Source organism: Alligator sinensis, unplaced genomic scaffold (genome assembly GCF_000455745.1).
Source record: "Alligator sinensis unplaced genomic scaffold, ASM45574v1 scaffold693_1, whole genome shotgun sequence".
NCBI lineage: Eukaryota > Metazoa > Chordata > Crocodylia > Alligatoridae > Alligator > Alligator sinensis.
The window spans coordinates 2,662,066-2,689,160 of NW_005841987.1; the positions used below are offsets into that span (position 1 = coordinate 2,662,066).

A 27,095-nucleotide genomic window follows, 5' to 3' on the forward strand; every position below is an offset into this window, starting at 1 on the left:
CCGAGAGAATTCCGGCAAGGAGTCCATGATTACCTCGTGGACTTCTACGTAAATCTTGGACCGACTGGTAGCCTAATCAACTACTAAGAGCCTCTCCCCGTTGCCGTTCGCAATCCTCGACGTATCCCTCTCCCTGCGCGCAAAAGGACCCACGGAGCCTAGCAAACTTTGTGTGAGTGAGTGAATAAAAGGATCCACGGAGCCTAGCAAACTTCGTGAGAGAGACCCGAGCTTGTTGTAGTCCTCAAACGAGGATTTAATCGGAGCTGTGCCTGGGAAACTGTCCAGCCTACACCGCAACCATCTTCAGTGTAAGTAAACAATCTTGAATCAACCATTACGCGTGCGTGCCTAATTCTAGCGTGTCGCCCGTTCTCTCCGATCCAGCATGCCCGGGCTGCTGGCCACAGCCTGCGCGGAGCGAAAAAGGGCCCGGATCGCTCCCGGCCCGCACATGGCGACATGGATGGGATCGGGATTAGGCCTGCACACCTTTCATTTCTGTTTTGCTTTCACTGTCTGAAGTAGCCTCCCCAAAACCTTAGAACTGACATGCTATTTTTTGCCAACACCTAGTTCACTCTGCCTGTAAGTTCATCCTGTCCATTTAGATGCTTGGGTCCTCAAGTCAAGAATCAACTACTCCTTTTTATACTGGGCCTGCCAGGATGATGCCTCACACTCAGTTAACCATTAGGTACTACTGTAATAACCATGATTTATAACAATTAAAAACTATTGCCATGGCAGCAAAAGACAGAAGCAACTTTGTCTGAGTACTTAATGGAAAACCTAGAAATGTTGAAGCTTAGGTTGAAATGTTCCTGTATGTTATTAAGCTTGCTGTCACACATTATAGTGAATTTCTTCACTGTGTTGAAGAAACTGCTGGAAAAGGCTTTGTTTCTTGAATCAGTATAAAATACTTTCTAAAAAAAGGTACACACCCACACACATACACAACATCCCAAATTCCATTTGCAGATATCAGATACCTAACTTGTAGGTCTGTTTCTCAAATACTCACGGACTATTATCTCGACATAGGTAGTCTGATTTCTGCAGCAAAGCAATCATAAAATGTTGGGAGAAAGCTGAATGGATTTGGCTTGACACAATATGGCAAGGACAAATAGTCTATTCCTCAAGGACAAATATAACTACTACTTAACAACACAGTTTTGCTTTCATACCCATTTACAACTATACAGAGCAAAAAAAAAAAAAGAAAAGAAAAAAATCACCAAATCCCAATAGGTGAGAAAAATTAGATGGAAGAAGGGACAGATTCACAATATAAATTCTGTGACTGCTGCAGAATAAGAGCCGTGAGAATTTGGAGAGAGAGAGAAAGAGACACATGCATCTTCCTATTGGATTCTAACCCAGAAAAATTACAGAATATTATATGTAGCTGTTTACACCACCATAGGAATAACTTTATTCAGGTGAGTCCCCACTGGGATTATTTACCTGATCTAAAAGTTGCTCCTGTATCTAAAGGGCTCAATCCTCCAATCATTTAACAGCAGTTGCAAAAATTGAAATATATATTATTATGAGGTTCATAGCTTCAGCAAAAAGCTGAAGATGAAAGTACTTCTGCTGTCTCTGCTTGCATTTAGCACAGACGTAGGTTTCAACAGCTCTTTACTCAAAGCCCACTTGGCTTGTCATACTCATTTTGTTTATTAAAAAACTAACAAGGAACATTAAACAGCTTCCTCTTTCATTTTTTTTTCTATGAGAAAATTATAGTTAGAAGCAGCCTACTAGTGAATGGGTATTGAAATATATGGCTATGCTCCATGCAGGTGCTACAGAAAAAGATGCTTTTAGCATCAAATGATAATAGCTGTGTATTTTTATGTTTCATTAGCTTCTACCAATGAGCTAGCCAGAAGGGCCTGTGGACAATGAGGGAGGGTAGTGGCAAAGGGAGGTTCCTTTGTACATTAGAAAAGAAAATATACAGTAAACCTTGCATAGTTTGATATCTGAGAGGAATGGACTCTTGCCCTCTCCCGCCCTCTCCCCGCTAACCTTTAGAGAAATGACGAAAAATCAGGACTGCTACCAGTACCCTGCCAAATTATTCAGGGTTGAAACTGTTTCCATTTGCAATTTAAAAGCCAGTTCTACTCCCTTTGTTCACTGCTCCAACTCTCCGCTGCTGGCAAGGCCATAAGTAAAAGCAAGTGGAAAAAAAAAAAGCCATATTTATCCAATATTAAAGCATCAAATATGTTGTATTTGCACCTACCTGTATTTCATCAGAACTGGTTAGCAGGGCACTGGAACCATCATGCTTCATAGAAAGTTGGTAGCGGCTTAATATCCCTTGTACCAGATCATTTCCCATCTGATCCATACAGGCAAGTGCCTTATGCACACACCTCTCTCCCTTTCCCATATAAAAGTGAGTGGGGAAAATAGCATTTGTTGCAGTCCCATTCCCACCCCATTCCCCGTTATGAGAGATCCAAACAGCATTACATTAGGCTAGGGTTTGTGGAAGGGAAAAATACCAAGGTGGACACTGAGCTTGGCCAAGGATAAATGTCACCCTCCTGAGAAACAGTTTCTCAAGCAAAGACAGCCTATGACATATTAGCTCTTGCACAATGGCTCTTCTCTTCTTACAGATCCCAGATATCTTTAGTATGTACTCACACTTATTTGTGGGGGCTACATGGGTAGAAGTTTACAGTGCTCCTCTATTGAATCTGTGCTACTCGGAAGTCAGTAGAAGAACTACTGGTCCCAGAGCCATTGTGGATGCACATGCTCTTTCACATATTTCATGGTCACACCAGCGAGGGCCACATGCCACGTGGGCCACACCAAGGCAAACCACATAACTCCAGGCCATGTGCCATGCAGGTGCCCCTGCTTCTCCCATGCATCTGCACAGGTACCCCTGTTTGCCCTCCTCCGCCCACCCACCCACCCCACTCTGTACCATGTACCCAGACTTACCCCTTCTGCTCCCTACACCCCATGCCACACGACACTGCCCCCTGGAAGAGGAAGGGACAGCCTAGACCCACTGACTGCTACTGTAGCCTGAGTGATAAAGAGTGTGACAGCTAAGTAGAAACTCAGAGACCACAATTTAATCCTGCAGGCCACATGCAACCCATGGACTGCCAGTTGGACAACCCAAAGTATTTATACAGATACCTAAGGATCTTCTACAGTTGCAGATGGACTTCTTGATGTTCTCTGTGGACCAAAGTGGGTAAGCTTTCTTATTTCAGGAGATCTTCATGGATATTTCCTCCTTCAGATCCTCCACCCCAGGAGTTTTAGCATGAGGCATATTTATTATTATTATTTTAATAGAACAACAAAATAAAAAGTGAACATGGAAAAGCAAGCCCCTTAGGTCAAAGAGCTGTACTCACTTATTTCAAGCAAAACGCAATGGGATGTAGAGCAGCAACAAATCAATAAGTAGGAGAGGAAAGTGGGGTGAGACATCAATAAGACAAAGGTACTCGATAAGGCTAGGACACAGGGAGATGAAAAGATGCATTCCCCCCCTAAAATGAGATAAGTGGATTTAATAAATGAAGAGAGGACTAATTGGCAGATTTGTTGCAGGTGTTACAGAAGTGGTGAGGGATTTTAAAGAGGAGAACAGCTAGCTAAGCTTTGAGTAAAGAGTTGATACCTATTGCTGTGCAGAAAAACAAAAACAACCCCCCCCCCCCCCCCCCTGGGCGGCTCTTTGTTGAAAAAAAAAACAAAACACCCCCCCCCCCACTCAACCTTGGATGCAGAGAATAGAAGTGCTTTAAATTTGAGCTGATGCTTTGGCTCTGGATTTTCAGCACTGCTTCATTTGTTGCCCCCAATGGATTGCCATTCTAAATTTACTTTAGATTATGCTGTGCTGGGAGATCCTTCTCTTGGGATCATTAGGCAGCTTTCAATTTAGTTTTCCAATAAAAATCTGAAAGTTACAATTTAGTGGCACAGCTGCAGTTATTGAAATAACTTTGCCTCTGTTGGTTAAGGGCTGTAAGGGTGGGTGGAAGGTGTAGGAGGGAGGGAGAAGGAGAGTGGAGAAAAGGTCAGAGAAGCAGGTAAGGAGAAGGACAAAGGAAGGACTATGAGGTTCACATCACCAGAAGAAGCCAGGGCAAGGAGAGGTAGTGCATATTAGCAAATACTACAAAAGGTTTTACTCTTATTTCACTGAATTCATATTTCACACTTTGTAACAAGGTAGAAAATGTGGTTCAGTTCAGAGAGAGAGAGAGAGAGGATGCTATTCATCTTCTATTCCATATACTGTATTGCACCACTTGCACTTCCCTTCTAATCTGCCACAGAAAAAATGAAAGTATACAACTAATATAAATGTGTGTACCAGATGCAGATGCAGCAAGGGACACTGGTATGTAGAAGAGACAGGTAACTGAAAAATCCTTTCTTGCCATGTTGATTTTTTAGAGAATGTAGACAGAGCCTGAGCTATACTAAGCATTACATCTTGTAATGCTTGCTGAGCTAAGCAGACAGACAGTTTATCTTACCTGTAAATACCTATTCTCACTGAATAATGATGTAAATGGCATTTCTCCTATGGCTATGATCAGATTCTAAATTGATGGCTCTTCGCTTACATCACACATGAATAGGCATATGAAGCCAATGAAACTGTAAAAATCTCTTGCATATCAAACTAGATGGAGTCTAATGTCCCATGAGCATCTGGCTCTCTCACATAGTACATTGTAGTTCCCAAATTCCTTGGCTTTACTCTCTTCAGTTTAGTTGGAAGCAGTGTAAATAAGTACTTTAACACTGCATTTCAGATACAGGTTAGGATCTGAAGACAGAAGGTAACTGGAGTAAAAGTGATCACAAAATGACTGAGTTCCTGGGATAAAATGGTTGAATTGATGGAGTTCGACATAGGGAATTGTTGAGTAGGGTCCCTAGGATAAAATTCTAAAGGAAAAGCTGTGGGAGAGCTAGTAGTTACTCGAAGACAGTATATTAAAGGTAGACTGACAAAACATCCTGGGGCAAAAGAATAGTAGTAGTATACTAAGAACCCAATATGGAACACTTTGATGATGTGAAAAAAAAAATCAAATAAGTATTGTACAAAAAAGTGGAAAAGAAACACACAGATGAGTATAAAGAGAATAGCACAAAGAAGTAGGTAGGAAAAGAAAGGTAGAAAAGCTATGATCTGGAATTAATTACTGCTAGCAAGGGACATACAAAGCAACATGAAAAAGTTCTATACAGATAGTAGTAGGAAGCTAAAGGAAATTATAGTAAGAAGACAGCAGGAAATGGATGACAGAGAAGACTAAGTTCATCAGTGCCTCCCTTGCTTCAATCATCATACACAGGCGAAGGTGACTACTGACAAGATACTTAATTTTAAGCAATTAATTTTAGGGAGAGACATTTGCACAGAACAGGGAAAGAACAGGTTAAAGAATATTTAGTTGCATTAGAGGTATTCAAGTTGGCAGAGTTTGATGAAATTCATCCTAGAGTACTTAAGGAATTAGCTGAAGCAATCTCTGAACCATTAGCAATTATCTTTGAGAACTCACAGAGGACACAGGTGGTCCCAGTGGAATGGAGAAGGGCAAATATTGTACCCATCTTTAAGAATCAGAAAAGAAGGACCTGTAAAATTAAAGCTCAGTTAGACTAACTTTGATATACAGAAAGATACTGGTACAAATTATTAAATAATACTTATACAAATACCTATAGAACAAATAGGTGATTAAAAGGCCAATATGGATTTGTCAAGAAAAATGGTGTGTCAAAACAATCCAATTTCCTTATCTGAGAGGGTAAATAGCCTATCAAATAAGGCAGAATAGGAAGATTTGATATATATTTACTGCTGGTGTTGCAGAAGTGGTGAGGGATTTTTGACATTCGCATGATGCCTTTAAAAGCAAACTAGAAAAAATATGGGCTATGTGAAACCACCATAAGGCGATTTCATAACTGGGTGGAAAATTCTTATGTATACCTTTTCAAATGGAATAGGAAACTGGGAAGTTTATGTTGTGGTGCCGAAGGGGTCTCTTCTATCATCCAAGTTGTTGATTAAAATACTGAATAGAACTGAATAGATAGGACACTTCAAAAACTGCAGATGACACAGCACTGGGTAGACATTACCAGGACGTTGCAAGACAGGATGAGGATCGGAATTTAAAGTGATCCTGGTAGAAAACAAACAAAAGAAGTACTATATCTGCAAGATTAAAGTCAAATAAATGTATGATGTAGGAATGCCCAAAGGGGGAAGAACTGCTTAAACATTAATATGTAGAAAAGGACTTGTATGTTCGTGTGTACCTCAACCTCTATGTGGGTCAATAATATGGTTCTGTTCCAATGGGGGGGTGGGGGATGGGACCCAACAAATAAAAGCAAATCTCATTCTGGGTTTTACAAATCGGAATGTCATATCTAACGATTCAGGAAGTAATTATTCCTCTCTGGTGGACATTGCTGAGATTTAATTGAGGTTTTGGCTTCACACTTTAAGAAAGACAAATGTCAAGAAACTGGAGAGAGCACAGGGGAGAGCAAAAAAGAATTATGAGAGTTTTGAAAAACATGAACTGGAGGAAGCATTGAAAAACTTGCCTCTATCACGTGTATAAAAGAGGAGGGACATGATAAACAGTCTTCTGACATGTATCAAGTAGTTATATATAACACGTATCAAGTAGTTATAGAGGGCAGTCATCAATTGTTCCCCAGACTAACTCAAAGCATGGAGGGTTAGGAATCCCTTTCAGTGGAAAGTAAGAATAAACCTGATAAATATCTGTGAAAGCTTATCCTGCAGGATGCTTCTCCTGTGTCAGAGAATGAGACAAAAAAAGTAGATTACTTCTTAAAGCCCTTTCCTCCCTTATATTTCTAAGGAATTTTCTTGCAAATCACTGTCTAGGTGTCATGATTTGAAGACAATACCTGTTCTATCCAACTCTTTCACTCTAGTTATTGGTGCAAATAGTGTGCCCCCTTCCAAATTTTGGATTTGTTCCCATACTATTGTAATTGAACATTCCTCTCCATCTGTCTCACTGATAGTACATTTTATGTACAATGGATAGGAGGTGGACATCATCCAAAATATATGATGAGCTATGAAGTTTTGAAATAGTAACCTAAGAGAATATTAATATTATAATAATATTTTAAATTAGGGAGTTTCCTGTAGGAAACACTTTACTTGGAAAAAAAAGAAAAAAAAGGAGGGGGGGGGGGTCTGCATGTCATGGCCCTAATTCTTGAGATTAATATTCCTTATTTACTTGAATCTAAGATGAGCCTGAATTTAAAATGACCTCCCAATAATTTTTATCCGTGGAAAATTTATAATTTTGTGTAAGTTTTCCATGGATAGAATCTAATTATTGGAGGCTCTGCAGCATTCACAGAGCCTGCCAGCATAAAGCAAAGGTAAGCAGGGGTGGGAGAAGGGCAGGTGGGAGAACATAGGAAGAGTAGGGAGGAGAGATGGGTGAGGAAGAGGCTGCAGGGGAGAGATGGCGAAGGGAGGCAGGCAGCAGCTACAGCCAGGGCAGGGCTGGGACCAGAGCCCGAGCCCAAGCCACAGCAGTCCACCACCCTTGTACTCAATTCTAAGACAAGGCAGGTTCTTTGGGTAGATGTGCTATCTTTTATTAGATCAACTGAGTAGCTGGAAAAAAGCTCTTAGCAAGCTTTCACATCTACCCAAAGAACCTTGCCTGCCTATGTCCTTAGACCAACACGGCTACAACCAAAAACCCAGCTTCTAACACAAGGCGATTTTTTTAACCTATTTTAAAGGGGGGGGGGAGGGGGAGGGCTTCATCTTACAATCAAGTAAATATGATCTCTCTCATTCTCAGGCCAAGACTAGTATGGAAGCACATGTCCAGGTGGTATTATCATGAGATGCTTAAACATAGGTACAACCATGCCACAAGCTAAATCAGAAAGGATATTGTTATTGCATTTTAAAGGATTTGGCCATTAAAAGCCATAGGTAACATTACAGGAGCAGTGCTTGAAATAGAAAAACCTAAATACATCATTAACAAGGGAATCTCTGTACTAGAGGAGGGCAATATAGTCCACTTCATTCAGACTTCAGATTGGTGGCAGCTTGAGAATAAAATATACTCCACCATACTTCATTCAATTATGCCATACTACCACAGAGGGAGCATTTTTTTACCACAATCAGTGAAAAATTATGTTTCTTAGCAGGGATAATTAGCACCCGGTACTAACCTGGGTGTAGTGCTAAGCTAGCACAGCTCTGTTGCTTTCTGTATTTGACCTAGGTCTTCGAGAGCTGACTCAGATGCTCCTCCACGGCACTGACTTTACCACACAGACAGACCCCAAGTCCATACTATTTTCATAGGCAGATGAAGGAATGCTGTCTTTTTTGTAGTTCCTACACTAAATAACAACAACATGCTATACCCCTCAGGAAACAAAAGCTTCTAGTTAAAATATAAATTTGTCAGTCTGGAAGAAAAATCACAGCAAATAAAAAAGTTCTACCTTGGAGAGCTACCTGTAATATAATAATTAAAGCAAAACATAAAAATAAAAATCTGAAAGCTCTACAAGTGTCCTTCCTCAGAGAAAAAGCCCAGAAGCCTCATATCTTTAGTAATACAGAATACAAACCAAGCTGATGAGACATGCATAATATGTGAATCTCAGTGTGAGGTGATATAATTTATGGAAAACTTTCCCTTTACTTCAGTAGAACTATTAGGCACAGAAGTGGCCACCTGTTCCTCATTTCAAAGAGATGCGAGTTGTTTCAAGCATAATGTGGCTTGACCCAGAAAAAGAATAATTCAAGGAATAAATGTCTTTTGTCTCCTCTAGGGCTGGGCATATGAAATTAAGATAAACTGAAGCCACAGATTTTAACTGAAGCAACAGAGTTTGAGTCATTTTTGCAGGATTAATATACGTTAATCATATAGACTGTTACTGCAGACTGCTACATTAAGAGCTGTCTCAGAGCTAACTTTTTAGATGTGTAAGTAGATGGGAGGGTGCAAAAAGATGTTGTCCCTTTTGTGCTATTTCATGGGCCATGAACAATTCATATCCTTGGACTCCATGAGCATGAGAAATAAAAGTGACACAGCAGCACAAGAAACCCAAAAAAGGAGGATAAGGTACAGAAGGGACCATAAGCTTTACTGCATCCATGCTTTTTAACAAGCCACCAAATGTTTGGAGATGGGAGAAGATTGTGTATCATGCTTCATCCCATCACTGAAAAGCAAAATTTCTTAAAATTGGATTTGTGCCTCTGTTTCTGTGTAAACGCTTTAAAGAGTTTCTTTCCCTTCTTCATGCTACCCTCTCCCTCCTGAGTTTATTCTTCTCCTTTCTCTCCTTATTAGGCTGACTTTCCAGGTGTAGCTGGAGGATTTTTTATATGGTTATTAGCTAAGATGTGAGCACTCAAAAGTTCATGTGGAGGGAATGAAAGAGGTATCCATTTAATCCACCAAGATGTGTTTTTTCTAAACTACTCATCAGGCATCTGAGTTAAATAGATGTCAACAAGAACAAAGTTTAAATTATTGCCCTAAAAGACTTTTTCATTTTCATTTGCTCCACTTCCTTTTGTGAGGCTGTCATTACACTAATGTTCTAGTCCTGTAGCACTTACTAAGACCTGAACTTTAACATTAAGAGAAAGTCAGAACTCTTCCTCCATTTTTTACCATAAACCTTCATCGTAGGAGAAAGAAAGAGGGGTCATTAGGTCCCTCCATACTACACACATCCCTGCTATGTGCTGGGGTATAAAAGCCATAAGAAAGAAGAGTTTGTTTTTTCTTCAGGAGTTCATATATAAATTCTCAAGAACACTTATGGGAGCTGGGAAAGTCTATTAAGTAGGAAGTAAATATAGTAGGCCCTTGAGTACAGTCTTAAATTACAAACCAATAAGGACTGTAAAAGGTCTGACACCTAAAAGATAATCTTGAAAAGTCTGTATTTGTAAGAGAGGTATAGCTTTATCTATAGCTATAGCAGTGCTACTGAAAAGTGAGCTACACTTAACTCTACCGTTATCATCACATAAATTCACTTTCTCTATGGTAAATGAGCTGAGAAGTGCTAACAACATTTAAAATCCAATTCCCAACTCAGACCTTACCAATTCTCCCTCCTCACCCTTAACTGTTAACTCTGTAGTTGTTTATTGTCTGTGGCACTCAGATATACTTTGATGAAAAAGACACATAAGGTGCATCCAGATGAGCATGGCCATGCAGTATGTGGTACCACAAACACATCTACAGCACCACATACCATACAGTCAGGTGTTCTCCACGCTGCAAAGGCATGTTGCCTGTGCATGCACTACTTCTTTTTTTTTTGGCCCCTTGGATATCCAGGGGTCAAAAACCCCCATGGGAAACAAACAACACCAAAAAGCCCCGCAGAAAAAAAACAACAGAACGGTGCACACATGGGCAGCACTCGCTATTGAGTAGAGCCAGGCCACCTGGAGCTGTACTACGGCTGCCAGCCAGGCTCTGCCAAGCAGGATCACCACTGCTGCAGCCCCAGAAGACCTCCAGGACCTCAGGTAATGTTGCTGAGGTCAGCCCAGTGCCGGCCCCAGCCTCCCCTACTGCCCCCAGGATAACTTTCTGCACACTATACCATGTGTTGCATGGAAGTTCCCCAGGGACTGTTGGCTTAGAAATGGTATTTAAAGGTTTGCTTTTTGTGAATTGGTTTATAGGTATATATGTATATGCATTAGGATGGTTCAGGTAGGACAGCAGGGGTTAACTGATTTTTAAGAATGTGGGTCACATATACACAGTTTCACACAGCCTTGGAAGTAGACAGGCTGTGTAACACAACAAGGCCAATGGATACAAACACACCCTGGGAAAGAGGGAGGCATGTACCACGCTGTTCCATAACATGAGATAGGAACAAGGAACCGAATCAGAGGACACTTTAATCTCTCGGAAGCGAATCAGAAGTCTCCGAATCGATTTCAAAAGATTTGGAGATTCAGACATAGACACAACTTTAAATGTTTTTTCTATAAAGCTCTAGGTAGCAGGGGCTCATGAGTGCTGGAGTGCTGGGGTGCATGGAGTGTCCCACAGAAGCACAGGGAGCTCCCCAGCACATTCGGCAGCAGACCTGGAAGTAGACCAGAAGCACTTCCGGTCCACTTCTGGATCTGCCAGGGAGTGCGTGGGGGGCCCCCAGTGCCCTTCCCTGGCTCGGTGACCGGTGCCTCCTGGGTCTGGGGGGTGGGGCACCTGGGGTCCCCCTGTGGCCAATTGCTGAGCTGGGGAGGTGTGGGGGAGGGCTCCCAGCAGACTTGCAAGTGGATCAGAAGTACTTCCAGTCTACTTTCAGGTTCACCACTGAGCACATGGAGGGTCCCCCCACACTCCTGTGGGATGCTCCATGTGCCCCAGCATCGCAGTGTTCACGAGCTGCACCTGCTACCTCAAGGTATGTAGAAAAAAATACTTTTAAAGCTGTGTCTATGTCCAAATCACCGATTTTCTGAATCAGCATCAAATCTTCAGATTCAGATTCGGCCAAATCGAATCAAGAACAGTGATCCGAATCGCTATCCCCAATTCAGTCCGAATCCAAATCCGAATCAAATAGGGCCCGCTTCACACACCCCTAGTAGAAGTCTGATGGAACCAAAAATGGGGAATAATCTGGATGGAGAACTTGTTCATAGCAATGTTTGATTCATCTGTTACTTCAGCCTAGGATTATGAGGTGGTTTATTGTTCGGTAGATACAGAACTCCTCAACTCATTTTTTTCCACAGCACTTGCCTTTGATGGCTTCTGTCAAGTACAGCTTTTTACTAGTATAATACTCTGTCTGACAGTCTTGCTGTTGAGTCATGATCACCCTTTCATTGTCTAAAAAATGCTGGTCGGGATCTTACTGACCACTGCCATTTCCTGAATTTCTCAAGAGGTGTAGATTATCTGCCCATCCTGCTGTATGTTCTGTTTGGTCTCAGGATCAAAGTGGTGTAGCCATGTTACAGTCATATTCTTAAAAAAAATATTCTGACTTTGCTTGAAACTGCCTTAAACGTTCCCTGGAAATATTAAGTTGTGATCTCTTCTGTTTAAGGCACCCATCTTGATGAAACTGCCTCATACTCAAGTCTTCATTGAGGATGACATATACTGACTGACCCACTGCGTCTCAGGCATGAGCAGTGTACTTTGCTGATCTTATGCCATTCACCATTGTTTCTGTGCAATACATCAGTTTGGTTTGTTGTGATGGCCCCTCTAATCTTGGCTTATCCTCACATTCTTGATCTATTCTCCCCTGCTTGAATTCAGCTACCCAGTTTTCATTCTGCAGTCTTACCATTTCATCATTATGTATGTCCTCATGGATTTTCTTTGGGGGAAATTAAGCCTTTTCTATGGAGGTACTCAATCACCATGATAATTACATTCCTTATTTTTCAAATGTTCAGTGACTTGACTCATACAAGTTCTGTTCCGATAAGAAGTAACTGCTAAGAAAGAAGCAGATCAACACATCAGTGCTTTGAACTGTAAAACCTGTTGGGTTCTAGTATATCATTAAAGGTCAGGGTAAATACTTTCTGAATGCCCCTTAAATAGATAGCTTTAATAAATAGCCCTGGCAAGGAATAAATTGAAAGTAATTTTAACTGAACAAAAGTAGAAGCGTATGGTTAAATAGCAATTAACACATTTGTGAAAAATTGATGCATTACACCGAAAACAGTTTTCCAGATTCATCTAGCTCAAGAGCGAACTAATTCTTGCAGCTAACTCCCTCTCAGGATTTTCAGAAAATACAGTATTTTTGAACAGACAATACACAAATTCAGTGGAGCCTAGTGGGGAAGGCAGTATGTCTCATTGGATAGCACATTGGACTTGCTCTCTGTAGACATGGGTCTTAGTCCTGGCTCTCTTACTGTCCTGCTGACTAGCCTTGGCAAATCCCTGTACCTATTTGTATCCAAGATTTCCATTTAACAAAATATAGATAATGATATTTACTGCCTTTGAGATCTACTGATAAGAAGCATAGGGAAGATTGTCTAAAACATAAAAGACAATGTAAGCATCTACCTCTTATTAGCTCACAATGGGTTTTGAGCACTTAGTTTCCCTTTGCTCCTTGAAGGACCATCCCCACCAAAACAGTATTTTGCTTTTACTTTTGTACTGTTACTCAGAAATCTTTCCATATAAATAACCCTACTACACAGAGCATGTTTTCCCAGCAAGCAATAAATAATGCACCATCCCAGACAAACTGAATAGCTTGAGCAGTTGCCAAGTGTACTTCACTCTGGTTGCAATACAATGGTCAGCGAGGTGACAGAAAATTGATATCAGACATCCACCTGTTACCAGCACATTTGAGTGCCATAAATTAGCAATGGTCTCTTGGCTGACCTGTTCTGGTGAAGGCTACATCACACAACATGAGTGGAGAGCAAGTGTGAGAGGGTAACACAAGGCCTGCCAGGTTTTGCTGCTGAATATGTCTGTGTTACTGTCTCTAACAAGGTAGCGAAGCTCAGTTCTATCATTTCTGCACGTAAGCAGTGCTTACAGCTTACCACCAATACAGGCAGAGATATTCTTGCCAGTAGGTTTAATCTATACGGCTTCTAACAGTAGGGTAAGCAATAACTGCAACATTAATTCACATTAGGGCTAGATCTAAAACTACATTAGCAAATTGTGCTCTTTTTGAATGGCAAAGTACTACAGCAGGTAACCAGACACAGTGACCTGAAAAGTGACAGGTTTTCTAAGCTACTGAAACAAATTGCCCCAAAATGCTATGCCTGAGGTTGCAAGCTTGCTCTCATCAGAATTCAGTACCATTACCAATAGCTCAAGGTGGAACAAATGCCACACAGAAAAGTGAGGAGAGGCAATGAAGAGGAACAGTGAGTGGAGGAAAAGGTGTTTTAACTGCTTTGTGCTTAATACACTAGAGAAAGAGAGACAGTGAATTTGCCCTTCTACCATTCTCCCCTCCTCAGCCAAAACAAGCTACTTGCCCTATAGCTTTCTGGAGATGTATATGCAATTCATATGTACAGTTGTATCTATCCAAGGCACAGATGTTTAATGCCGTATTTCCTAGCTAGCTAGCAGCCTTACAGCAACTGGATTTTTTTTTTTTTTTTTGGAGGGGTGGTGGGAAAGGGATTGAGGGTGAGCAAGCCTGAGGGAATAATTCACAATTATTGTACAGCAGGAAAGAATAGTCTACTGAAACAAATCTGGGTGGCAGCAACAGAGACAGTGATAGCTTGTTCTGTAACTCAGCTTTGGTTGATGAACCAGAAAACTCTGTATATCCTATGCGAAGAGAGCAAGACACATTGGAATGTTTGTAGCCAGCTTTCTCTTTTCGGATTTAAGAGTTTAACTTTTTGATTATTTCTGACATTTTTTGGGATGAACTTTGTTACAGGCTGTTAGCCCGTGGCATTGAGCTGATCAGATAAACTTTCACAGGGAAATGGATGACACAAAAAGAAATTTGGTGTACAACTGAAATGTTATGGCTGTTAGTTGCTGTGTTTGAAGCAATGAAAATAGCCTGAGTGTTCTGAAGGTTGGTATTAAAAAGGTTTTGTAGGTGAGCAATTATTAGGCAAATATTTTTAAATGGTTCATTTTATTATTCCTCCTTAATAAAGTATACATTAAAAGTTGGTATTTCTCAGAGCAGGGGTGGCCAACCTGCAACACAGGTGCCATAAATGACATGGGTAGCTCGTGTGTGTGGCACCTGGAAAACTGGAGAGGGGACAGGTGGCACCATGGGAGCTAGAACAGAAAACAGAAAGAAGAGCAACAGGTTGGGCAGGGGAAGGGGATTAGAGTGGTATTCAGAAAGGATGTTGGGATAATTTTTGGCATATGTGCCAAAAAGGTTTCCCCTCTCCACCACCATCGTCAAGGGTACCAGATATTTATTATTATTATTAATAATAGAGAAATAATTGAAAATTCATTATTAGGGCAACAACAAAAAAAATGAATCTATGCTTTGTAATTGGAAAACACTTTTTTGGGAGAATATTTAAATAGTTTTACTTACTCCTTGTTAGGCATCCTTCACTGCTAAGTGGAAAAAATAGCACGAGCGCAGAGTGAAAAGTGTTGAAGATGCCAGGCTAGACTCAAACTTCTAATATTTCACACAAAGCATAAGGAAGCCTAAGCTGCCAATAATACTGCTTATTATTTGCATTACCATGCATGTTTGGATCCTATTCTTGGTACCCATTGTACAGGGTTCTGCAGAAAACAAAAGACAATGATCCAAACAGTTAACAATGGACTTGTAAGACAACAGAGACAGTGAGATAAAGGCAAACAGATAAAGAAATAGAAAGAAACAAATGAGGCAATATTGGTTCCCCAGGTTTTCCTCTTGTCTTTCATAGTCCAGAGGGAAGTCTCAACAAGGCTGATAGTCTCTCCTGGAGCTCCTGCAATTGTATTGCTACCCCTTTCACTAAAGCGATTTTCCGATATTCAGGTACCATTACAATAATGGATCATATGAATCAGGTACATTGTTTGGTATAATTTCGTTTACCGGTATTTACTAGAATCGTGTACAAAGTCCTGTTTCTCTGAAAATAATAGAAACAAACTTCCTATGGCCCAAAATGCACCGAATGGATCCAGACCATGCCATGACACGAAATGTAAAACCCGCTATCATATCTCCACCACTCCCACAGTAACTACACCCCACAACAGAACCATCACCGTTCCTGGATCTTACACCTGCACCTCCAGAAATGTAATCTCTCATTCAGTGCAGTAAATGCCATGATGGAAAACATGTATGAGAAACCACACAACAACTGCATACCAGAATGAACGCACAGTGAAAATCTATGAAAGACAAAAATATCCAAATACCTGTGGGTGCAAACTTTTCACAAGACAGCCAATCTCTCTCCAGTCTCTTAGTTCTAATCCTAAAAAGGAATTTACAAAACACCTTTTGCAGGCGAGCCTACAAACTTCACTTCATCTATCTACTGGAGACAAAAAATCATGGACTAAATATATATATTGGATTTGTAGGCAGGTTATAACCTGTCTACCATCTGATACCTCAGGTAACCTCTCTCCAATTTACCAGGCACATTCTATCACCAGGTCACCATTTCCTTCCTCCCCACCCCACCATGCTGCAACCTGTCTCTCACCCCCTCTGACCCTCACTGCCACGCATTTGTATTTTCACTGACTTGCATTCTTGCACACTGGCTTCCATCCCATCCAGGAGAGCACAAAACAACTGCAGATGCTCCTTCTGCCTGAAGATGGGTGTTTGTACCTGAAAGCTTGCAAAGAAAAGATTTTCCAACTATTTTAGTTGGTGTAATAAAAGATAGCAGATTTACCCAAAGAACCTTGTCTGCTTGTTTCAAGCTTCAAGATCACACACAAATGTTTGGCTTTTTAAAAATAAATAATTACCCTAAAATAAAGAAAACAGCTCCCCCCCCACCTTTTATTTAGAAGGTGGGGGGGGGGAGGAAGCATGCACTCTCAAGTTTGGTGCTAGTGACTTTGTGACTTGAGGAGGAAGCATGCACACTCAAGTTTGGTGCTAGTGACTTTGTGACTTTCTGAGGTCACCAAATCACCACTTCTTGCCAAAAAGTTGTGCCTCAAAAAACAAGTTTTAGATCTGGTGCTTTTAACTGCTTTTCCAGGCTTGCTTTCTGAGGATGTTGGGAGGGAGCAGTGAGAGGACAGAGCCAAATAGTAAAAACAAACTGCACTGTGTCCTAAAGTCCACACTGTGTTCTATGGGAAGTTCCTCTTTAAAAGATCTGCAGGCAACTTGCTCTTCTCATTAAACCTGTAATTGCAACTGTAAGTGTCATTTGATTAAGGATTCACCTGAGGCAGCCACTAGTACCTTTCCAGCGACTATTAAAGACTGTGGTGTTCTACCTCTTGATCAGAAACACAAGACATTTTAGGTTGCACCAGATATCAAACCCCTTTGACTTAATAGCTGAAGAAAGAGATCTTGATTTTCTTCTTTCAGTGCATGTAGTCATTTGCAGTGCATGCAAAACATTGCCAGATCAAAAACACTACCTATCTGTGTCCAATTTGCTCTCGCTTTGTCCAGATGTAGGGAATTAAGAGTACTGACTAGTTTGTGGATGCTCTTTGACAGACGCAGAGCAAAGGTAAAGTAGCATTCTGAAGAACAGAGGAGAGAGAGGGAGGGAAATAGAGAAAAGAAGAAGATAATGGCTTCCAATTATCCCATTCAATGAAGTTTGGGCCTCATTACATGTTGCACTGTGAGCTGCTCAGATGTTGATCAGTGTTAGCACTAGTTCGTGTTTGAAGCAGTTGCACATTCAGGCCAGCAGAGACTTTTAGATAAAAATCCCACCCCTCCCATTGCAGGCTCCACCCTTTTCCCTTTGGGGCTTACCCTGTTCCCACCCCCTGCCCATGGTGCTCCCCACTTTGTCCCCCACCTTACTTTTGGCTGCTGGTGCTGTCCCGGGGGAGCAGGCAGGGAAGGGAAACCCACCTGGCCTGGCCACTACTGCCGCTGCTGGGCTGCCACTTTTCTTCAGGCTGAGCTCAGCCCAGACAGCAGCAGCAGCAGTGGGGGCCAGGCAGAGAGGGTTCCTCTTTCCTGCTTGCTCTCCTGGGACAGTGTTGGCAGCCAAAAATAAACTTGGTGGGGCAGAAGCAAAGCAATGGGCTGATCCAAGCTGGCAGGGGATGGGAGTGGGGTGGGGGGAGGGAAGTGGGGGCTTACCCAGGCTGGTGGAGGACAGCTGTCCAATCAGGGTGGGGAGGGGCAGTACGCCTAATCCAGGTCAATGAGGTAGAGAGTGTGGGTGTCGTGTTTATACTAACATGTAGTTTAGAGTGGTAACACATTAGTGTAATACAAATTGGGTAACACCAATCAGAGAGTGGCATAATGTTAAGCTGCCTGTAAGGGTGATTAAAAACCACCAGAACTTCTGCCAGTGGAGCCAGATGAGCATAAGACCTTGGTTTTAAGACTGTTTGTATGCGAGAGTGTTGTTACATGCTACCTTTAGGCTACACTAAGAGCTCTTTACTGGATTGTCCATGTATTAAAACATGAAAACTATTGCTAAGCACTCTCTAGGCATCTTTAGTTGCACCATGTCAGGTGAGGTTTATCTTTGAGCTGTGGTACCCAGCTTGAGTTACAGTAATGCATGCCTGTTCTGCAGAGATAAAACTACTAAAATTCCAGTCCTTCACCATCCCAGGATGCACTGTCCCCTCTCTCCACCTCCTGCTCTATGTGGACAATCTTTCAACCACTCAAATTCTGCACAGGGGAATGCTAGCAGTATGAAGTCAACTCCCCTTTCATCCCCCAGGTAATGTGTCCCTTCCTGTCCCCAGGACTGTGACCCCATGCAATCAGTGCAAGCAGCCAGAAGTCAAAGCCAGTTATTAGCTACCTACCTTTGCCAGCCAGAGGCAGAGAATGAGTGAAAGGATGCCCCCCAAGCACCCTATCAGGCAGGCAACGTGGTATTGTGTTGAAGTGCTGGACTTCATCTCAATCTATGGCAACAAGAGGACCATCGCCACCACTGCCAAGGGCAACAAGGAGAACCAGGCAATCTAAGAGTGGATTGCAGCTCAGATGGTGGCTCGGGGGCAGCCTCAAGGCTGGCTGCAGATCCAGATCCAAGTGAAGTTCCTGAAGTCACAGTATATAACAGACAGTGTTGAATGCAGCAAGGACCATTGTCTCTTAGTGCAAGGGTCTGACCCAGATTGTCAAGAAAGACCACGGTGATAAAAGTGAAGAAGACTTCACAGTGATGAAGTAGTTTCCCAGCAGCCACCTACTTCCATATAGGAGCAGGAGGACCTAGTTTCTAGTCCCACCCCTGCTTGCCAGCCCTCTGGTGACATCACAGTTTTGCAGGTTAGAAATGGCATTACACCTTAACGTGCAACTGTTCTAAGCTTGTTCTAACATTAGCACCTCTCAACACACCACAGCAGTTATCATAGCCTAAGAGTCATGTGTAACAACACCCCAGAATGGATCGTGGCAAGAATAAACTCTACAAGGAGGAGGGATTAGGATTGGACAGGGGGAGGATGATACTTAAAGAGAAGAATGGGAACTCTAATTCTTTTGGTTAATTTAAGTTAAGTAACAGCTGCCCTACCATGAGAGCCAGAAGGCAGAGAGGGCGCTGGACCCGCCCCCGACCCCTTCTGTTATGCAGAACTAGATTTAAGAGGCTCATATTTGTAAGGGAGGAAGAAGGCAATTCAAAGCAGTTCTCTCAAGGCCTTATCTCAGACTATCTCCTGAACACCACATGACACAACAACAGCAAAGCAAAAAAAAAAAACGTATCTGCAAGTAGTGTGCGCCAGTAAAGGACGACTCTAGACTTATGCTTGGAAGTGGCTTGCTCAGAAGCACTGGATGCATTTAGTTTTTAATGAATTTAGGCGAAAGATGCTAACTGTGAAGTTATATACAGAAATGTGAGGAGTACTGCACTCCAGGTAAAAATAAGTTGCCCCTCATAACCTGACCAAAAACATATAAAGAAGGAAGTGAAGCTACAGATGAATTTGTGATTGATCTAAGACTGAAGAGTCAACATTGGAGGGCCAGCTCAGCCCTGTATAGAAGATCAGACTACAATCTGGATCTGGGGATAACTCAGAGAAAGTGATCACTTGACAACTGATACAGAAAATAGCCTTACAAAGTAGCAAGAATTTGTCAGTCACTATAACCAGAAAGATATTAATGGGAAATGGACAGTTCTCTTCTCTTAGAGGCATGATTGACAAATCTGAGGCACAAAGATATGTGCAGTTCAAAATCAGAAAAAAAAACCTACACATACGTTGTGAGAAACAAAATTTTCAGCTATGCCTGACATGGGGGAAAATGTAAGAAATGCAATGGAATACATTTTGTGCACACTGGCATTTGCAAACTCTGGCAACATGGCCAAAAAAAGGGAAAAAAGGAGTGATAACACCCCTAGCTCAGATGTATTGCTCATAATTCCTCAAAGGGAGTAATAGACAATGTTGCAGCACAAGATGATTGAACTATCAACCTAAACACAAAATTAGACATTTATTAGTTCTAAGGTGGACTTTTGTACAAAAGCAAGTATACTGATGGACAATAAATCTAAAAAAAATTAATGAAAAGATAAAAAAAGAGAAGATAGATGGGTAAAACTCAGGTCTTCCAGGGTGGAGGGGGATTGGATTGGACAACCCAGCCCAGGAGGCTCCTTTCATTACAAGAAATTTAGTGGTGTTTGTTTTCATTAACAGGAACATGTGAATAAGATGCTGTAACATGGCTGGTGTTACAGCTATCACACCCCTAGTGGTGAGTCAGCTCCTGTGCCGCTCCTGTTACCCTCCTTTTGCTGTCATCTGCCATGCCTTGATCTCACTAACAAAAAACTTGGAAAGGGAGGCTGCTCAAAGGAATTAGAGTGAACCATAACCTCTCCTCTTAACTGCAGATCAGTCTTGGATCCCACTGTTCCCAATACCTTCTTCCCACTAGGTGGACTCTCTTGGCCCACACATGCCCCCATGGGTACCTGTTGCCTTATGGGCTAATCACAGCCTCCAACCTCCCCTGTAGCTGTGCCCATACCTTGTCTCAACCCCGCTCCCCAGGCTGCAGGCCCTTGTAAAGCAGCCAAGAGGATGGCTGAGACAACCATTTGCCCTGCACTCAGCAGGCTCCAGCCTCACTGGGCCGCCTGTCACCACTGGGACCTCCTGACCTCTTCTACAGTTAAAACACAAACCAAAACATTAGTGCACTGGCTATAACTTAATTCTCCAAGCACAAAGGCTATCTAAAATACATGTCCACACTGTGTTTCATCTCCTGCCAGCCCTCAGCTCCTTTCTGGCATCTCTCAGGGATAACAGGATGTCTACTGAGCTCTCACCAGGCAGCATCTTACTGAAGAATTTCTTTCCCTTCAGCCTCCAGGGCCAGACTGACTGCTCAGGCTCTGGCCCTGGCTTATCTGACACCAAAGCCCTTCCCTATTCCAGTCAGGTGACTCCTTGGGCCATCTGCAGGAACCCTCTAACATCCTATGGCCTTCAGGGTAGCCTATAGCAACAGACATAGCAGTAGCCTTACCTCATCTTCCACACACGACTTTGTCTTGTGCTACTGTCAGGAATCTGCTAGCACTGCTGCTTCCCAATAGTAATAGCAATAGTAGAGTAACTATGTAGCTAGCACAGCAATAGCCACTTCCCATTTATGGGTTCTGGCTGCCTATTCCTTTATAGCTTGGTCCCACTATTGATTGCCTGAGCCCAGCCTGGCCCAGTGGTGCACGCTGCTAGCTGCAATCCTAAGAGCCACACGTGGCAGCACACAGCCTGTCTGGCCCAATGGCATGCGAACCCAGAAGCTAAAGGAAAGTGCACAACCTCAGGCCAGGCAGGCTGTGCTGCCATGTGCAGTTTCCTGCTAGAGTGCTGGAAGTCCCATGGGGAGAAACAGTGCCCACACCGCCCAGTCTACTAGGGCATGACCCCCACCTGCAATGCCAGAAGTCCCATGTGCTGGCACAGAGCCAGCCCATCTGCTTTGAAGGTTCATGCCAGTGGGCCAGACTGGTTCTGTGCTGCCATGGGCAGCCCCTGAGACTCAGCTGGAGCCATGCACCACCAGGGGGCTCTGCCTGCTGCAGGCCATAAGCGCTCCAAGGCCCACTGCCTGCTACTGCTGCTGCTGCTGGTGGGACAGTGCGCCATGGAAGGGAGGAGGGGCATGTGGCAGGGAACCCCCACCACCCCCACACACTACCACCCCCCAAGACCAGTGTTACCAAGTCTGCTTATAATAAGTAGAATTGGGCTTGTTTTTTTAAAAAAGTCACGTTGATTTTAGTCTCACAGGTTGCAGGTTTTTGGGCTTTGTGGGTTTTTTTTTTTTTTTATTCGTAGGTTGCTCATTTGGGTTTTTTTTTGTAATACAGTGGTTCCCAAACTGTGGGTCACAGTTGCAGAAAAAAGATGAGGTCACAGAAGGGCCTGGCCAGCATGCAGCTTCTGGGTGGGGCTGCTGATGCTGCCACCCCAGGAACCTCCATACCTTCTCCAGCATCTGGCTCACTCCAGGCAACAGGTAGGGAGCAGGTGGGTACTAGGGGGGTGGGCCAGGGGGTCTACAGCTGAGCAGGACTGTGAAGCCCATGCCCACAGGGGTGGTGGGAGCACGGAGCTTGGGTTGGCAGGCTATGGGTGCAAGGGAGGATGGCAGGGGTGGGGACCCCGCCGCCACACACACACACACAAACTCCCCTCCATGGAGCACAGCCCACACCACCAACAGCAGCAGCCCTTGGGGCACTCATGGCCCATGCAGGCCTGGGCGTGCATGGCTCCAGACAGTGCTGCATGCTGGAAGCGAGGAGCACAACTCCGTTGACTGCTTCTCTCATGCCAGGCTCTGTGCAGCCCGTGTGCAGCTCTGCGCTACTGTGGAAAGCCCAGAGCTGGCTGCCTTCCCTGCTCCCAGTTTTGCAGGTCCTGGGAAGCAGAGGGCAGGGAAGCCAGCTGGCTCTAGCCCACACCGCTATCCCCACACCCGCAATTGCTTGGAGAAGCACATGGGCATGCAGAGGCTGGTGTGAGAGAGGTGCCCAGTGGGGCAGTACTCTTTGCCACCACCATGCAGCACTGGCCAGAGCTGTGCAGTGTGGGGTGCTGGCACCTGCACAAGCCAAGGGCTGCCACTGCTGGCAGTGGCAGGGGCTGTGCGCCATGGGGGTAGGGGGGAGTGTGTAAGAGTAAGACTTTAGTTTGAGCTATTATACAATCACCTCTAAATACACTATGTAAGACACATAAATCAGGACAAAAATATTTTTGAAATAAAATTAAAATATGTTACAATAGATACTTGACTTTTTTAATACCATTTTTTGGGGGGGATTCCAGGATGGCAAACCCCCTCCCAAAAGGAGTACTGCCACGGGCAAGGGATGGGACTTCCAGTGGCAAAATGTCAGGGGTTATGAGTGGGACTTCCGGTGATGGCGACTGGGGTGGGGCAACCATCAAGGGATGAGGCTACCTTTGGAGCCCTGGACAGCTCACCAAAAGTTCTTAAACAGCCCTCCAGCCAAAATAATTGGCCACCCCTGACCTAGGGCTTCACACCAGCAGGTTTCTATGCTGTAGTAGGCTACAGGCTAGCAAGCACTCACAGACACATGCACTCTCTGGCTCCCCTGCTTCTCTCTCTCCCCGTTTCTACAATGGGGTGGGCAAAATGGCAAATCCTGCCGGCAGCCAGACTGCCTGCATCACCTGCCATTTCCCAGCAGCCCCTGCCTGCATCATTGTGGCTGATTTCCATTGGAGCCTCAGGAGGGGCAGGGCCATGTGGGGCCAGGGTTTCCATGGAGATAGGCCCAAACAGTGCTGGCAGGGAGGGAGCCAGGATTTTGCAGCAGTGACAGTGTGGTCGGGAGCCGGGGAAGAGCCATGATCTGCTACCTGCAATGTCCCGCAGGGGCACAGCTGCAGGGCAGACTGCTATTAGCCAGGCTGCGCCCAGCCCCTCTGCAATCCAGCCGTTAACCTTTTCCTCCACCAGAACAAAAGCCATTGAAAAAATAAAATGAAACACATTTCAAGATATATGGTTGTATTGTTTGTTTGATATTATAATTACCACAGCAACTAATAAGATTGATATAGATGACATATTTTAATCTAGGGAGGCAGGGAGAAGAACAGCTGAAATACCACCAGAATACTGTAAGAGGGAAATGATCACAGACTCCAGGGACCTTTGCTGGGTTAAGTTTCACACACACACTTCTGTATCATAAAAAAAAAATATGTCACCTTCACCTAGCTTCTGACCAAGCTAGATAAATCACAGCAGAATTGAAAGTGTCACCCATTACATCCATTTTTTAGGACAAGAAAGAACCCCAAAGATTCTTTGTGAGGGTGAACTATCTAGGGAAATGTGCATTTTACCAATCTGGGAACCCTGATGTGCAAAGTATCTAGTAGTCATGAGATTCCAACATTAATAAAGGGTTTAAGAGCCTGAAAGAGTTTATTAGAGAGGCTCCAGTTTTCTCATGCTCTGACAATAATTTCCAAAAGCTAAATTATTTGCAGATGCTCCTATTGAGGATATTAATGCAGTCCTTTTCCTGCAGCTTGGTGAAAACTCATTACAATACATTGAATTGTGAGAGCTAACAAAAATTATGCACCCTTATACTAATAGAGATATATCATTATTATATAAAGAGAGCTGTAGAAAAAAGATTACATTTAAAGAGGCAAAATATTTAATGCCTTTCTTTATGGGAAGTCTGTCATATGCAGGTGACCATAAAACACTTATTGCCAGGGACATAAAGGGCCAGATAAACATCTCCCCTCTGCCCCCCACCCCAATGATATTTTATTTTATTTACAAATTGAACAAAAACATGGGGAAAAAAATCAGTGGTCACAAGGATACACACTCTCTAGAGAATTTAACTTGAATCCATATAAGAAAGTTCCACAGATAACTATTGCATGTAGTAACTGGATGAAACAACCTGCCTAGTCTCAGGTGACATACAAGGCCTGCTAGAACAACAGCTCAGAACAAGAAACCTTGCAGAACTCAGGGAAGCAGAGTGCATTGGCATGCATTCAGTACTGCACTGGCTTCCCGTTGAGAAGTTAGCATGCAGACAGCAAGCACTTGTCTATCTCAACACAGCATTGCCTTACGCTGTACAGATATACCCCGAGTCTGCCATTTCACTGGAGAAAGTCTCAGAAATGCAAAAAATCACAGCAAGTAAGACAAAGAGCCTAAGAAAACAGGGTTGTCAGAACAAATAGACTTACCACCTCCTGGTAAGAGTAATGCTAACAGTTCATGGAGGGTGCACAAATCCAAGCAATAATGCAGGGCACCTCAGGAACCAAACATTGTTACTGTAACAGATTCCTAGGCCAATAGTCAAGACCAAGAACAATAAAGGACAATAAAGTAAAAGTCAGGAGTCCCAATCAGGCACTAAGAGCAGATACTAAACAGAAAAGAAATTTAGCACAACCTACAAAGACTTAAGCGGTGATCAGCTGGTTCCCAGTTGTAAGAGGTGGGCTCGTACAGGACTCTACTGCTCTTTCAGCTAATTAGAGCGAACACAGCCCAGCCAGCTGCACACACTCCAGCTGCCCAATCAGACTGGGTGGGACAGGCTGTTACCTTTCTTAACAGTTAAGGAATTAATCAATGGGCTGATAATCAATATTTGAAATCCTGTAGTGGGTGTGAAAGGAGGCTGGGGGGACTGTCCCTTTAAAGAAGCTCACATTTCATAACTCAAGGGCTTATGTTATGTACCTCTGGAGAACTGAAACCAATCGCCAAGAAAAGAAGCAAATCTCTGTCAAGCAGCTTTCTTGAAGATCTTTTTGAGTTCTCCTGCATAAGAAGCTACATAAATCTGCAGCTTTTCTGCCTTTGGAGTGTAGATTAGAAGCACTGAAATCAACACTGAACCTTTCTAAGGCTTTTGTTACATCTTCCGCTGTGAGCTTCACACTTGCGGATTGACGTTGCTGATAGTTTGGAGCAGTCACACCTGTCTCGGACGGCCAGGGCCAACTCGAGTTACGCTCGTACGTCAGGGCGGGCTGGTGAATGGAGAGGCAGACACAACTTACTGGTTGCAAAAAACTTTCCTCACGCCGCTTGCAATCACGACGCAGGTGGTCCGGTCGTCTGAACAACCACACGAGTTGTTCCAGCTGGCGGGCCCCAAGCCAGTTAATCCATCCGCAATTCGAAGCCGGCGGGGAAAGGGGTACGTCGGGGGTGCGCTCGGCGACGGGAAGAAAGATCGATAGGTGATCAGTCTATCGATCGGCAACCGCAAGTCAGATAACTTCAGAGGCACTCTGCAGCGTGCTCAAAGCTCTTCGACTTGGGCGGAAGTCGCGCGGAATTTTAACCGGCCAGGGAGCCAATTACTAGCCGCCACGTGTGAATAATTTAGCACTGGCCAATAGCGGGGCACAAATTTGTATCCGAATAGCGGGAACTCTTTGCACCGTGCATTTCTGTGCTGCAAGGAAGAAATGCATCCTGCAAAGGAAACTGCAAATTGGCGGGAACTCTCCTGCACGCGGGCTCTTAATTGCAGCAGAACACTCTGCCGTGCAAAGGAGCTCTCATGTGGCCAGGAAATTCCATAGTGCCGAGGCACAAAAAATCACTGGGTTGTGACAACACCCTTAGTTTAGAAACCGTCTTTGACTGCCCCCACGTGCCCAGCTGCGACTTACCGCTAGAGGCCTGGTGAGCAGGGGCAGGGCTAGGAGCTGGAGTTGCCAGCAGAGGGCTCGCCAGCCAGGACAGGCTTCAATCCCTGCTCTATGGGTGCAGGGGCGGTGAGAGACCCTGGGATGCTAGAGGACCTCAATTTGGGCAGGACATCTGTGGGGAGTGGCCCCCACCTCAGTGGAACTGGAGCTGGGTAGTGTGGATCAATAGATAATCCTACTCTGGAGTGGCCTAACTTTGAGTGGCATAATGAGTGCTGAAAACCACTTTAAGGTGGTAACATGCAGACAATCCAGGGGTTAAGAGCGCTAGGAGCCACCCAAAATTAGTGCGTAACAAGGCCCTAAGAAAGATGGAGACACAGTTATAGCAGTGTGCCGGCTGAAGAGTTGGGGCTAGAGAGAACACAGGCCTCTTTTTTTTTTTGTGTAAGATATAGTAAAAGGCTTGTGCTAATGTTACTCCTCTGTGTAGCCCAGGGAGAACATGTGCCTTCTTTCTGCCACTACAGGCGAAAGTCCTTCCAGAGGTCACTTTTGCTGAAGTGCCCCTCCTCCCAACTCTGTCAGCCCAGCACACAACTGCATTAAAGATCCTTGAATACAGGCTCTGGG

The 27,095-nt window shown here is 43.7% G+C and overlaps 1 long non-coding RNA gene across 2 annotated transcripts in view; it reads right to left on the bottom strand.

Moving 5' to 3' along the window:
* Window positions 1-25,349, bottom strand: part of LOC102376606 — a 36,386-nt gene extending 11,037 nt beyond the window's left edge. For both annotated transcript variants that reach the window (XR_001357837.2, XR_323540.2), the window contains exon 1: window positions 25,251-25,349. This is a non-coding gene — a long non-coding RNA (uncharacterized LOC102376606). The remainder of the gene's footprint in view (window positions 1-25,250) is intronic.
* Window positions 25,350-27,095: the final 1,746 nt, after the last annotated feature.